Raw genomic sequence first — 12,861 nt, 5'->3', positions numbered from 1 at the left:
TGCTCAATGCTAGCACTCTACCACTTGAACCACAGCACCATTTCTGTTTTCTGCTGGTTAATTGCCGATAAGAGTCTCACAGGGACTTTTCAGCCCAGGCTGGCTTCGAACTGGGATCCTCAGATCTCAGCCTCCTGAGTGGCTAGGATGGCAAGTGTGAGCCACCAGTGCACGGCAAGCTAATGAGACTGTGGGACGCGGGGAGAGAGAATGGACGCTCGTGCGGGGCCCTCCTGGGGGGGTCACTTGGCTGCGGCCCTCGGCAAGAAGGAATGCTGAGAATTCAGTGTTTTCCTAAGGCTCCAGAGACCCACAGCCCTGCGCCGCCTCGCTTTACTTTATTTTTTTCCATCTACAATGGGTCACAGGAAGGGAAAGCATTTGTTTCTGAACCGTCCTAAAGCTTTGCGGTAGTCTCATCGTTAAAAATAACAGCAACAACAACAATAAAGTTTTGGTCAAACTAAAATGCACTTGGGGACTTGTTTTCTTTGCAGAAAACAAGGGCATCTGACAAAATGCCCTGGCCCCTTTGCTCGCTCCCTCTGCCTGTGAATCGTTCACCTTTGGGGGGCCATTTTGGTGCTTTCATTTGGGTAAGGAGAGTAGAACCCCGGAAGTTCACCCCTGTCTATCTGGCTTAGCCTGGTCTGCTGCGCTTGAATGGTTGTGAGGGGTTAGAATTGTTGTCTTGCTTTGTGCTTGCCCACTCAAACTTCTAGCAGCTCCTCCCTAAGCCACTAGGAATCCGAGTCCAGCACGTCGAAACAAGCCCCCTGCTTTCATCTGCTCTACCTGTGTGTGTGTCCCGGGCCGACGCAGAGCCGCGGCAGCTGGGGCTTCAGGGTGGGAAGGGGCTGGGAGGGGAGGGGAGGGGAGGGCAGCAAGGTGGCCGAGCTCGCTCAGCACCTGCTCACAAAGATGGCTGCTCCCGGCCGGGCTTCCGGCTCCCTGGGCCTCTCCTGCTGCGAGCGCGGACACCTGCGAGGAACCCAAATCAGCTGCAGCCAGGCACCAGCAGCTCACGTCTGTCATCCTAGCTGCGCCTAGCTGAGATCAGCACACCAGAGTCAAGCCAGCCCAGGCAGCAAAGTCCAGGAGACTCTTTTTTTGTTATTTACCTTTTGCTATTAGAAGTGGGCTCTACAGAGGGGTGACATTGGCGTGCATCAGGTAATAAGCGCATTTCCTCTCGTACAGTGTCATCTGCTCCCTCATCCAAGACAGTCTTATCTCTAATTAACGAGCAAAAAGCCGGAAGGGCAGCTGTGACTCGCCCGTGTGAGCCTTGGGTGAAAGAGCTGCGGGCAGCAGCCAGGCCCTGAGTCTGAGCTGCACTGGTCATCGCCTCGGAGCGGACCGTGCTCAGGACTGTCTGTGCCGCGAAGCTCCTGCCCAGGACGCGGCCTGAGCCCGCCCGCCTTCCCAGTGCATCCCTTCAGAAGCGCGCCTTCCACTCGGGTCCGCTTCCCGTCGTGGGCGCTTAGCGGCGTGCCCCGTGCTCGTGTCAGCCGGCATGAGCCGCGGCTTCCCGGCCGGGGCGTCCCGGAGCCGCCCGGGGCAGAGCAGGCAGGAAGCTGGACTTGGTATACTTTGCATTCTTGGCCGGCCTCGTGTTCTTGGATGAACTGGCGTCCTTGTACACAGTGTTTCTGCTCTGTGATTGATCGGGGCTCTTGGCTGAGCAGCCTGGGGCTCACAGTCCCGCAGCTGGCTGGCTGGAGGGGGCGGGGCTCCCACCCCGGGCGGGGGGGGGGGGGGGCGGAGCGCGGCGCCCACCCCTGCGCGGGCAGATGCACGACGGGGCTTGCTGGGCGCCGCCTGGCCGGGCCTGCAGCCTCTAATCATACACCTGCTGTTTACGAGAGCCAGGTGGCCAGACCTCAGAGGACTGGAGAGCGTGCCACTCCATTCCTCCTGCCAGCTCGAGGGGTAGAGGCGCCCCAAAGCCCAGGGCATCACTTCAATCCCACTGTGGTCCCCCATCCCAAAGAAAGCTAAGTACAAAGTGTATGTGCCTGAGAGGAGGTTTGAACTCAGGGTCCAGGCGATGCCCTGAGCTTTCTCTTTCAAAACTGGTGCTCTGTCCCTTGAGCCATACCTCCGCTTTGGGCTTTTTGATGGTTAATTGGAGATGAGAGTCTGTGAACTTTCCTGCCCCAGCTGGCTTTGAACCGGGATCCTCAGATCTCAGCCTCCTGAGAAGCTGGGATTACAGGCAGGAGCTATCAAAGTCCAACCTGTACTTTTTTTTTCCCTTAAACCATGGTAGCCACTGTTTTGCAGACATTTCTGAGCCATTTCAAGCCCTAATTTTTTTTGAGGGTCCACCCAGTGTGTTTTGCTTTTCTGAGTGCAGGTAGGCAAAGGCCTGGCCAGGCAGAGAGCAGGGTGGCCCATCTGTCCCTCAAAATCGTGTCAGGTGGCACCGCTGTGGCCGGCATTCGTGGAGACAGTCTCCTGACGTGAGCAGCAACCAGCTGTCGGGCACTTGCCCCCTGCCAGGTCTGTGTGGCCACTCTGACTCTGTGTGGGCCACCGGGGCCAGGCTGAGGGCTAAAAGAACAGGAAGCCCGCACTTGTCATCCTAGCTGCTCAGGAGGCTGAGATCTGAGGATCCCAGTTCAAACCCAGCCCAGGCAGAAAAGTCCACGAAACGCTTCCCTCCAGTGAACCACTAGAACACCAGAAATGGAGCTGTGGCTCAAAGTGGCAGAGCTCTAGCCTTAAGCAAAGCAAAGCAAACCAAAACAGCTCAGGGACAGCGCCTGGTACCTAGGCTCCCAGTTCAAGCCTCACAACTGACAAAAAAAAAAAAAAGAGACTGGAAGGGGCGGGTCGTTCGCGAGGCCCTGGGTTTGACTCGGTGCAGGAGACTTCTGTGTATGCAGAATGGAATGGAGCAAGACGGCCACTGTCTCTGGCACCAGCCTTGCTCGTGGCCTGGCTGGTCGTGGCCCGGTGCAGGTGGCCTGGGGCAGCGGGCACGGCGCCTGGTGACCCCGACAGGATTGCCAGCTGTGTAGGCGGTCGGGGCAGGCAGCCAGCGATTTGTTTTTGTTTTTGAAGCTGCTTTTTTTTTTTAGCTTCCAAATGAAGTTGCTGCTGAGTCAGCTCCCCCCCCCCCAGCCCCCAGGCCTTCGCTGCGGCCTTCCCGCTGCCCGCCCCGGCCCGGCGGCAGCTCCAGAAGCACACAGACGTTCCTCAAGCAGTCCTCCTCGGTATCTGAGCACCTCGGTGGGATTTGGCGGGATTTTGTTTGTCTTAAATTGTATACTTAAACATTCTACGTATTATATCATCATAAAAAACAACTATTTTTGTGGATACAAAGTTTCCTCAGGATAGTCTTGGTATAAACAAAAAGAGAAGCCCTCCATACCAGCATGCATTGCAACCCTGCCTTGGCTCCCACCACCACCCAGCATGCATTGCAACCCTGCCCTGGCTCCCCTCCCTACCCAGCATGCATTGCAACCCTGCCCTGGCTCCCGTCCCTACCCAGCATGCATTGCAACCCTGCCCTGGCTCCCCTCCCTACCCAGCATGCATTGCAACCCTGCCCTGGCTCCCCTCCCTACCCAGCATGCATTGCCACCCTGCCCTGGCTCCCACCACTACCCAGCATGCACTGCAACCCTGCCCTGGCTCCCACCACTACCCAGCATGCATTGTACCCCTGCCCTGGCTTCCACCACTACCCAGCATGCATTGCAACCCTGCCCTGGCTCCCCTCCCTACCCAGCATGCATTGCAACCCTGCCTTGGCTCCCACCACTACCCAGCATGCATTGCAACCCTGCCCTGGCTCCCACCACTACCCAGCATGCACTGTAACCCTGCCCTGGCTCCCACCACTACCCAGCATGCATTGTAACGCTGCCCTGGCTCCCCTCCCTACCCAGCATGCATTGTCACCCTGCCCTGGCTCCCCCACCCCCACCCAGCGCCTATTCCCTAGCACAAACTCCTATGACTCTTTCTGAATCATATAGAACGCCGCGCCCTGGGTTGCACATAAAACTTTGTTGTATTGTGTGTGCACCCGGGTGTGTGGAGAGGAGTTGTGACTGGCTTAGTAGCTCATTCACACTTTTTTGTCTTTTGATTCTGTGCCAGTAGCACGGCTTGAACTCAGGGCTTCCTGCTCTCGCTCAGCTTCTTCACTCACGCTGGCACTTTACCACTTGAGCCACAGCTCCACTTCTGACTTTATACTGGTTAACTGGAGACAGAGCCTGCCCGGGGCTGGCTTTGAACCATGATCCTCAGAGCTCAGCCTTTTGAGTAGCTATGACAGGCATGAGCCACCAGCACCCAACTCATTTATATATTCAATTGTTTATCTCCTCACTTCTCTATAATGGCAGGTAGCTGGAAATAGAAGAAGGTGGTTTTCTTCCAATTCAGTAGTGTGATTCTGAGGAATTGTTTTCAGCTTCTCTGGTTTTAAATCCCGATGCTGGCAGGGTTTCTCCTTACCCTTCAACCAAGACAAGGTGCGCTATTGCAAAATGGCACCGAGCTAGCTTCCAGCCCGTGAGTGCAAGAGCAGGGCCGTGAGGCTTCTACAGCAGCTAGAACATCCCAAGAGCCGCGAGTCAGAGCAAGTCCATGAGTGTACAGCAACAACACCCACTGCTGTATTCGAAGGTTCTGGCGATTCAGGAAAGCCAGAAAGCCTGATGGGTTTGGTTTGACAGAGCGCTAAGACTAAGCTAAAGTGAGATGGAGCATGTGCAGGGCCCTCGGTGGAAGTCAGCTTGTGCGCTGTAGCTCTGAGTTCTGGAGGAACTCTGCACAGACAGATGGGGCGCTGGGGGGACCCCAGCCAGGCAGCTGCAGCTCCCCTCGACTGCCCTGGACTCGAGTCTGACAGTGTGCCCCAGGCCACAGCATTGATGACGGGGCGTGTGAGGCCCTGACTGGCAAGGAATCTGCTAGGGTGGACGGCCGGGCCCCCTCGGGCCACCTCTCCCGGCCCTGCCCTTACGCACGGTCCTCTTTAGCTAGGGGGACAGAGGCGATCTTGTCATCAGAACCTGGATCTACAGGCCAGGAAAGGCAAATTTCCAGACACAAAAGGGTATAAAATTAAAACACAAACATGTGAGGAAAACTGAAATGTTAAAAAAAAAAAAGAGGCACAAAATTCAACAAATACAGCCTGGGTGCGAATATAGAAATCTCGGTGACCAAGTGTCTGCCCAGGCCCTGAGTTCCATTACCAACACTGAAAACAAAGCCAGAAACCTCACGCCCACATTGCACAAAGCGAACAGAAGCTGCAAGAATCTTTGGAGACCAGAGCGATATTACATCCATGAAACAAAAATAGGTTGTTGCACAAAAGAGCCAAGGAATAGAAAGTGTGATAAAGTTGAGATGTTTAGAGCCTGAGAATACAATATCATAGAATAACACCTATCAGAAAACTCAAAAATAGGACCATATCTAGATAGATCTTCCAAAACTTCATCCCAATAAAGGGTTTCAATCTTCCAAAGGGAAAAGGGAGGAATAAAGAAGGTTTCAGGCTGCCCATAAATAAAAGCTATACCAGTGAAGGAAGAAGTAACACATTTGACAAGAAATGTGCTCACTACCTTATGCATGTAACCACAACCCTCTGGACCACACCTTGACCAAAAAAAACCTAAAAGACCTGTGACCCCATCTCCATAGGAGATGCAGATGGGTGTGTTACACGTTTGGGCCAGCAAAGACTGTGTGTGCAGCACACATTCTGTTCCGGGGAGGCCTGGGGGCGGGGGGGAACCAAGGTCGGGGCTGGCCCAGGCAAGAAACACAAGACTCCACGCAAAAACTACCTCAGGAGGTTGAGATCCAGAGGATGCTAGTCCGAAGCCTGCCTGAGCAAAACAGTTCCCTAGACTCCATCTCCAAAATAACCAGCAAAACCCCCAACAGAGCAGGAGGCCTGGTTCAAGTCGCAGAGCACAAGCCAAACCAGCCTGGGGCCCTGAGACCTTAGGGGACGCGCAGGAGTGCCGGAAGATGAGGCAGGTGTGGACACGAGTGTGTGCCACCCGGCAGTCTGGGGGCCACTGGGGGTGCAGTGGGGAAGACACTATCCCATCTGAAAACACACTGAGTGCACAAGGACTGCGGCCTGGCCCCGTGGCAGAGCAAGCCTGAGGCGTGAGTTCAATCCCCGGCACAAGGAAATTCCATGGCCGTTACATAACAGAGTCAAGTCTTTGGCCAAAGGCTCCCATCCAGGCCCCCGGTTGGCATGGCTGGGAGGAATGGAACCTTCCAGAGGGCAGGTCTGGCAGCGGGAGAGGGGATGTCCTCAAAGCGGCAGGGAGAGGTTAGACTCATTGCCCGCCCCCCCCCCATCCTGAAACAACAGCTCAACCCGTCATGGGCCGACACCGCCGAAAGTGCCGGCCAAACACAAACGCACCTCTCGTGTGGACAAGCGGATCCATCTCCGCGCGCTCCTGTCACCAACAGCAAAGGCCACTGCACCCCAAAGAGGGCGGAGGGGGGCAGCGGGGCGCGGGGCGGGGCGGCCTCCGGTGCACCAGTAGTTCACTTTCTGTGCGGAACCCCAAGCGAGCGATGGCCAGCTCAGACCCTGCGGGCGAGGTGGAGGCAGGGCCCCGTTCTAGAAGCCAGGGTGGCTGCTTTGTCTCCGGCGCGGCTGATGCTACTCCACACGCATTGCAAGTTCACAGCTGGGCTCTGCGGGCTCACGCCTGTCACCCCAGCAACTTAGGAGGCTGAGACCCCAGGATTGTGGTTCGAAGCCAGGCCACGCAGGAAAGGCCATGAGACCTTTATCTCCAATGAACCAGCCAAAAGTCAGAAATGGAGCTGTGGCTCAGGGGGTAGAGCACCAGGACACCGGGGTCGAGCAGAAAAGCTGCGGAACGGCGCCCAGGCCTCTGACCGTTACACATTTAGGACACAACTTTTAAAAAGAACAAAAAAATATATCACAACGACCTGAAGATTCTGGAATGCCAAAGCCACATGGGGTTGGTTCTCCGTGGGCTGCCGTTGGGGCTGGCGACCCCCCCGCCCCGTCGGGTGGCCAGGGGACCGGGATGGAGACCAGATCTGTGGAGCAATGCGCACACGTACTCCCAGCCGCGGTGTGGACAGCAGGGCCGCCGGGCAGGAGGGGGCGGGGCGGGGCTGGGCCCGCGAGGCGCTCGGCAGAAGCCCTCCGCGTTCCGTGAAAACCCAGCCCGGGCCACATTTTTGAACTACGTTTCCAAGATAAGAACAAAGCAGAAAGAAGGTGGGGCTAGCCAATCCTAGCCCTGGGCCATCGGTCACGGCCACTCGTCACTGACTGACCGCCTTCTAGAACAAAGCGCCTCACCCTTATATCCAGTGTGTGCTCAACACTCACAGGCAGGGACCGGAACGGGCAGCCCATCGCCCACAGGCTGGGATTAGCAAAGAGTCTACGATAACTCGAATGGCTATGCTGGAGAATTTATGAGATACAGTGCGTAAAGATGGACATGCGATGCTTTCAGGAGTAAAACTTGAAAAAGAGCTACAGAATTCTGTAGCCCAAGCTAGGCTTGAACTTGTGATCTTCCTGACTCAGCTTCCTGAGTGCTAGGGTTACAGGCATGCTCAGTTCATTGATCTTTCCCAAATGAGTCAGGAGGATCACAGATTCGAAGCCAGCCTGGGCTACTTAGTGACAAAGGACACACAGGTAAGAGCGTGGCATGGCTCACGCCTGTAATCCTAGCTACCCACGAGGCTGGGGATCAAGTTTCAAAGGCAGCCCGGGCAGGAAAGTCCATGAGACAATTAGCTCCAATTAACCAGCAAAAAGCTGGAAGCAGAGCTGTGGCTCAAGTTATAGAGGGCCAGCCTTGAGCGAAAAAGCTCCAGGACAGTGCCCCGGCCCTGAGCTCAGGCCCCAGGCCCAGTGCACACGAGGTAACAGGGAACGGACGATGCACACTCACTGGTAGCACTCAACAGTGACGAGGGGGCCACGGAATGAAGAGAATGTGGCAGGGACACACAACGGGCCACCGACCAGCTCCCTAATCAAACGACCACCCTCTGTTCCTTCTACAAACCTCCAGAACCCAATTCTAGAAGACGTTTCTGCAGTGAAGATGGACACACTGGCACACACAGTGAAAGGTCTCCCCGGCTTCAGTCATGAGGGCAAGACACACCAGAGCCGCGGGGAGGCCAGGCCTGGGAGTGGGGGGCCTGCAATCCCAGCATGCCACGGGCCGAGGCAGGATGCCCCACACAGCGAGATTCCAGCGCAACAAAACCCAACGCGACTGAACCCCGCCAGGAAACTCAGCCTGCGACCCACCCGTCCCACTCCCTCCTATGAAGCCAGAAGAACGGCAAGCATGCGCATCCCAGACGCCCGGCCCGCCCCGTCCAGGGATGGAGGCGCAGAAACGTGTGCTCCTCACCCTGCAGCCTTAAGCAAGGGAGTCCTGGCCCTCCAGAAGATCCGCAGCTCCGCGTGGCCAGCGAGGTCCCGAATTGCAATGCCATCTGGAGGCGGGCGAAGCTCTCACCTCACAAGAGGACGGTGGTGAGGAATGTACCACATGGCAGATGTATCTGATATTGCTCAATCATACCTTTAAAAAGGCAAGTCTTATATACGTTTTTGCCACAATAAAATATAATGAACTGACTTATTTACCTCCTCCCCCCCACCCCGTGTTAGGGATCAAACCTAGGCTTGTACGTTATTCTTGTGAGTATCAGTACTGGGGCTTCAACAGGGGCCCTGACCTCACTTGGCTTTTGGGCTCACGGCTGGTGCTCTACCACTTGAGCCACAGATCCACGTCCAGCTTTTTGCTGGTTCTTTGGAGACAAGTCTCTTGCATGTCTGCCCAGGCTGGCTGAACTGACCTCTTAGATCCCAGCCTTCTGGGTAGTGAGGATTACAAGCTTGAACGCCCATGGGGCTGGGAGTATGGCCTAGTAGCAAGAGAGCTTGCCTTGTATACATGAGGCCCTGGGTTCGATTCCTCAGCACCACATATACAGAAAACGGCCAGAGGTGGCGCTGTGGCTCAAGTGGCAGAGTGCTAGCCTTGAGCAAAAAGAAGCCAGGGACAGTGCTCAGGCCCTGAGTTCACGGCCTAGGACTGGCCAAAAAAAAAAAAAGCTTGAACGCCCGTGCCCAGCCTTACGTATGGAAGAGGGCGGAGGCAGGGCCCCGAACCTCGCCTAGACTGGCCGAAGGGCGGTCCTTCTACTCAGATGCCCCAGCAGCTAGAACGGCAGATGTGCCAGCAGCAGCTGTTTTGTTTGGTTTCTAGTGGGGTACAGGGCTATCCATTAATAGATGGTTAGGTCCGTCCCAGTCCAGCTGTGCTGAGGAATCCGGAATCCTGTTCAACTATGACATCAACAAAGTCGCCTTGACATGGGCACAGGCCCAAGACACACCAAGCTTCAAAAAGTCCGACTTGCACAACAATGCACATACTAGCTCCTCATCTATTTACTTAAAAATAACTTTTGGGGGCTGGGGATATGGCCTAGTGGCGAGAGAGCTTGCCTCGTATACATGAGGCCCTGGGTTTGATTCCCCAGCACCACATATACAGAAAACGGCCAGAAGTGGCTCTGTGGCTCAAGTGGCAGAGTGCTAGCCTTGAGCAAAAAGGAAGCCAGGGACAGTGCTCAGGCCCTGAGTCCAAGGCCCAGGACTGGCCAAATAAATAAATAAATAATAACTTTTGAAACTAGCCTATACAGTCTGTTAAGTACACCCAAATGAACAGGTAGCTGGGGCTTGCACCAGTATGCATTTGTGAATTCACAGAAAACAGACTAGAGGAGAGACCTCAGGCAGGACTTCCCGGGAGAGGAAGTGAGGGCGGAGGGCGGGAAAGAGCCCTCCAGGCCTTGTCTATATGCATTCCTGTGTTGTCTGAGTCTTTTCCAAGCAGGTATTGACTGGTCTATAATTAACATTTTTGAAAGCATACTGCAGCCCCAGGGACTTAAGGACAGAATTACCAGCCCTACCCTGGGAGATAATGTGTCTGCCCCCGGATGAGGATGTGCAGACAGAACCGCAGATTATAAAGCAGGGTGACCTGATCCTTGCCTGCGGCCTCTGCTGACTTCATTATTGCACTCTCTCACGGCTGGAGGCCAATCCGAGGGGCTAGTGCCCCTCAGCAAGTCTTCCTGTCACCCCAAGCCTCTGAGCTAGTGACCCAGCAAGGTGGAGAGGGGCGTGTGTGTGTGTGTGTGTGTGTGTGTGTGTGTGTGCGCGCGTGTGTGTGGGGGGGGGCTAGGGCTTGCACTCAAGGCCTAGCATGTTCAGCTTTTTCAGCTCAAGGCTGGTGCTCTACTGCTGGAGCCACAGCTGCAGTTCCAGCTTTACGCTGGGTAACTGGAGGTAAGAGTCTCATGGACTTTCCTGCCTGGCTTTGAACCTCCATCCTCAGAATCACTAGCCTGGCTAAGAACTGGGCAATGTGCAAGGCTGATGTCCTGGCTGCTGGGGCAGCGGGCGGGCCGGCCCAACCCCTCACCCCGGGGGCCGGAGTCAGACCCCCGAGGACTCGGAGGCGCAGCTCTGGCCCAGCTGCGTCCCTCTGGGCCTGGACACAAAGCACAACTTCCTCTTCCGTGAGCCCGGAAGTGCCCTCCTCCCCCAGCGGGGAGACCTGGAGCCACGCACTTCCTGCCTGGGGAAAAGCCCTCCAGCAAAGCCAGGGGGTGGGGGGCCCTCTCCCACCCCTCCCCCGCCTTCATGCCACCAACCCACGTCTGCATCTGGGAAGAGCTCATCACAGTTGTAAAGGCTCCGTCCACATCCGCGTGCCGGGGCTCACGCCCAGGCCCCGCATGCTCGACGCAGACACGGCTCCACCGAGCGCCAGCCCCAGCCCTCGGATGGAGCTGTTCCTTGGCAGTACTGGGACTTGAACTTGGGACATGTAGTCAGGCATTCTATCACTTGAATCGTGACCTTTAGCTTGAGCACTCTTTGGGCCTCACCGCACCCTGCCTCTTTGGTTGAGACGGGGTAGAGGGGTCTCCCCTTTGTTTTTTGGCCTGGACTCAAAGGCGATCCTCCTATCTCCACCTCCCCCGTAGCTGGAATTACAGCATGCGTTTCCACACCTAGCGCTCCAGCTGTTCCCGAGCCGTGGGAAATGTCTGGGAACACTTGAATTACACACTCACACTTGCTTTTTTAAAAGGAAAGTGCTCACTTATGAACTTGTACAGGAATTGAGGGCGGTCTGCACACGGCAGAGCTGCCGACGCCCGGAAGTCTCGTGGCCCTGTGGCCTGGGGTCCGGGGCGCAAGGCCCGGGACTGGACAGGGCGGTGATGGTGGCGATGGTGATGGTAAGCCCATTTGGTTTCTTCCCTGCGTCAGCTGCCGTAGGAAGGGCGACTCCCGCAGCCCCGGCCACCAGCGCCAGAGCCGGTGTGCACAGCGCCCGCAGACACGAGGGCCCGCCATCACAGCGGGGGGGGGCTCAACCCCAGCCACGGAGGTGCTAACGGACAACGGGGGACAGGCCCAGGGAGGACGGGGCACCTCCACCCACACACCCGGGCCTGTGGTCATCACACCTGCACTCACACCCACACTGACCCGGTCCTGTGGTCATCACACCCGCACTCACACCCACACTGACCCGGGCCTGTGGTCATCACACCTGCACTCACACCCACACTGACCCGGTCCTGTGGTCATCACACCTGCACTCACACCCACACTGACCCGGTCCTGTGGTCATCACACCTGCACTCACACTGACCCGGGCCTGTGGTCATCACACCTGCACTCACACTGACCCGGGCCTGTGGTCATCACACCTGCACTCACACTGACCCGGGCCTGTGGTCATCACACCTGCACTCACACTGACCCGGGCCTGTGGTCATCACACCTGCACTCACACTGACCCGGGCCTGTGGTCATCACACCTGCACTCACACTGACCCGGGCCTGTGGTCATCACACCTGCACTCACACTGACCCGGCCTGTGGTCATCACACCTGCACTCACACCCACACTGACCCGGGCCTGTGGTCATCACACCTGCACTCACACTCACACTGACCCGGCCTGTGGTCATCACACCTGCACTCACACTGACCCGGCCTGTGGTCATCACACCTGCACTCACACTGACCCAGGCCTCCGGTCATCACACCTGCACTCATACCCACACCGGCCTGGGCCTCCAGTCATCACACCCGCACTCACACCCACACTGACCCGGGCCTGTGGTCATCACACCTGCACTCACACCCACACCAGCCTTGGCCTCCGGTCATCACACCCGCACCCACACCTGCCTGGGTCTCTCTTCCCGTGAAGGCGGCTCCATGTTGGGCCCCAGAGCCCCGGCCTCTTGCAGCCAGCAAGCCGGTGTCCAGCGCAGGAAAGCGGACTGGACAGAGCAAGGCCTTACTCCTTACCTGCGTGCTCCAAGCTATGATCAACAATGGCGGCCTCTTGCACCCCAGCCTCCGCCGTGTGAAAACGCTCCCCGCTGTGCGCGGGCTGAGGCACACCTCAGAACTCCCTCCACGCAGGTCTAACCAGAGCCATCTGCCCGCCCAGGCTCGGGGGAGCTCATCACGGCCCAGGGGCCAGCCCCAGCGGCCCTTTCCTCACAGTAACAGAATGGCTGCCAGTGCTCCAGCTAGCCACAAACTCTCTTGGCCACTCCACGTACTGGTGGTTATAGAGGGGCTCCAGCCTTGAGTCTCATTCACTCACTGGTCTGGCTTGGACCCAGCGGCCTGAGACCCGGAAGGCCCCGGTCAGCAGAGCTGGGGGTCACACGCCTGCCCCAGCGGACGTTTTCACTGACTCCCAGAAATGCAAA

The sequence above is a fragment of the Perognathus longimembris genome, chromosome 7 (assembly GCF_023159225.1).
Source record: "Perognathus longimembris pacificus isolate PPM17 chromosome 7, ASM2315922v1, whole genome shotgun sequence".
NCBI classification, from domain to species: Eukaryota; Metazoa; Chordata; class Mammalia; order Rodentia; family Heteromyidae; genus Perognathus; species Perognathus longimembris.
The sequence above is the reverse complement of the archived record's forward strand: the minus strand, read 5'-3'. Positions refer to the sequence as shown.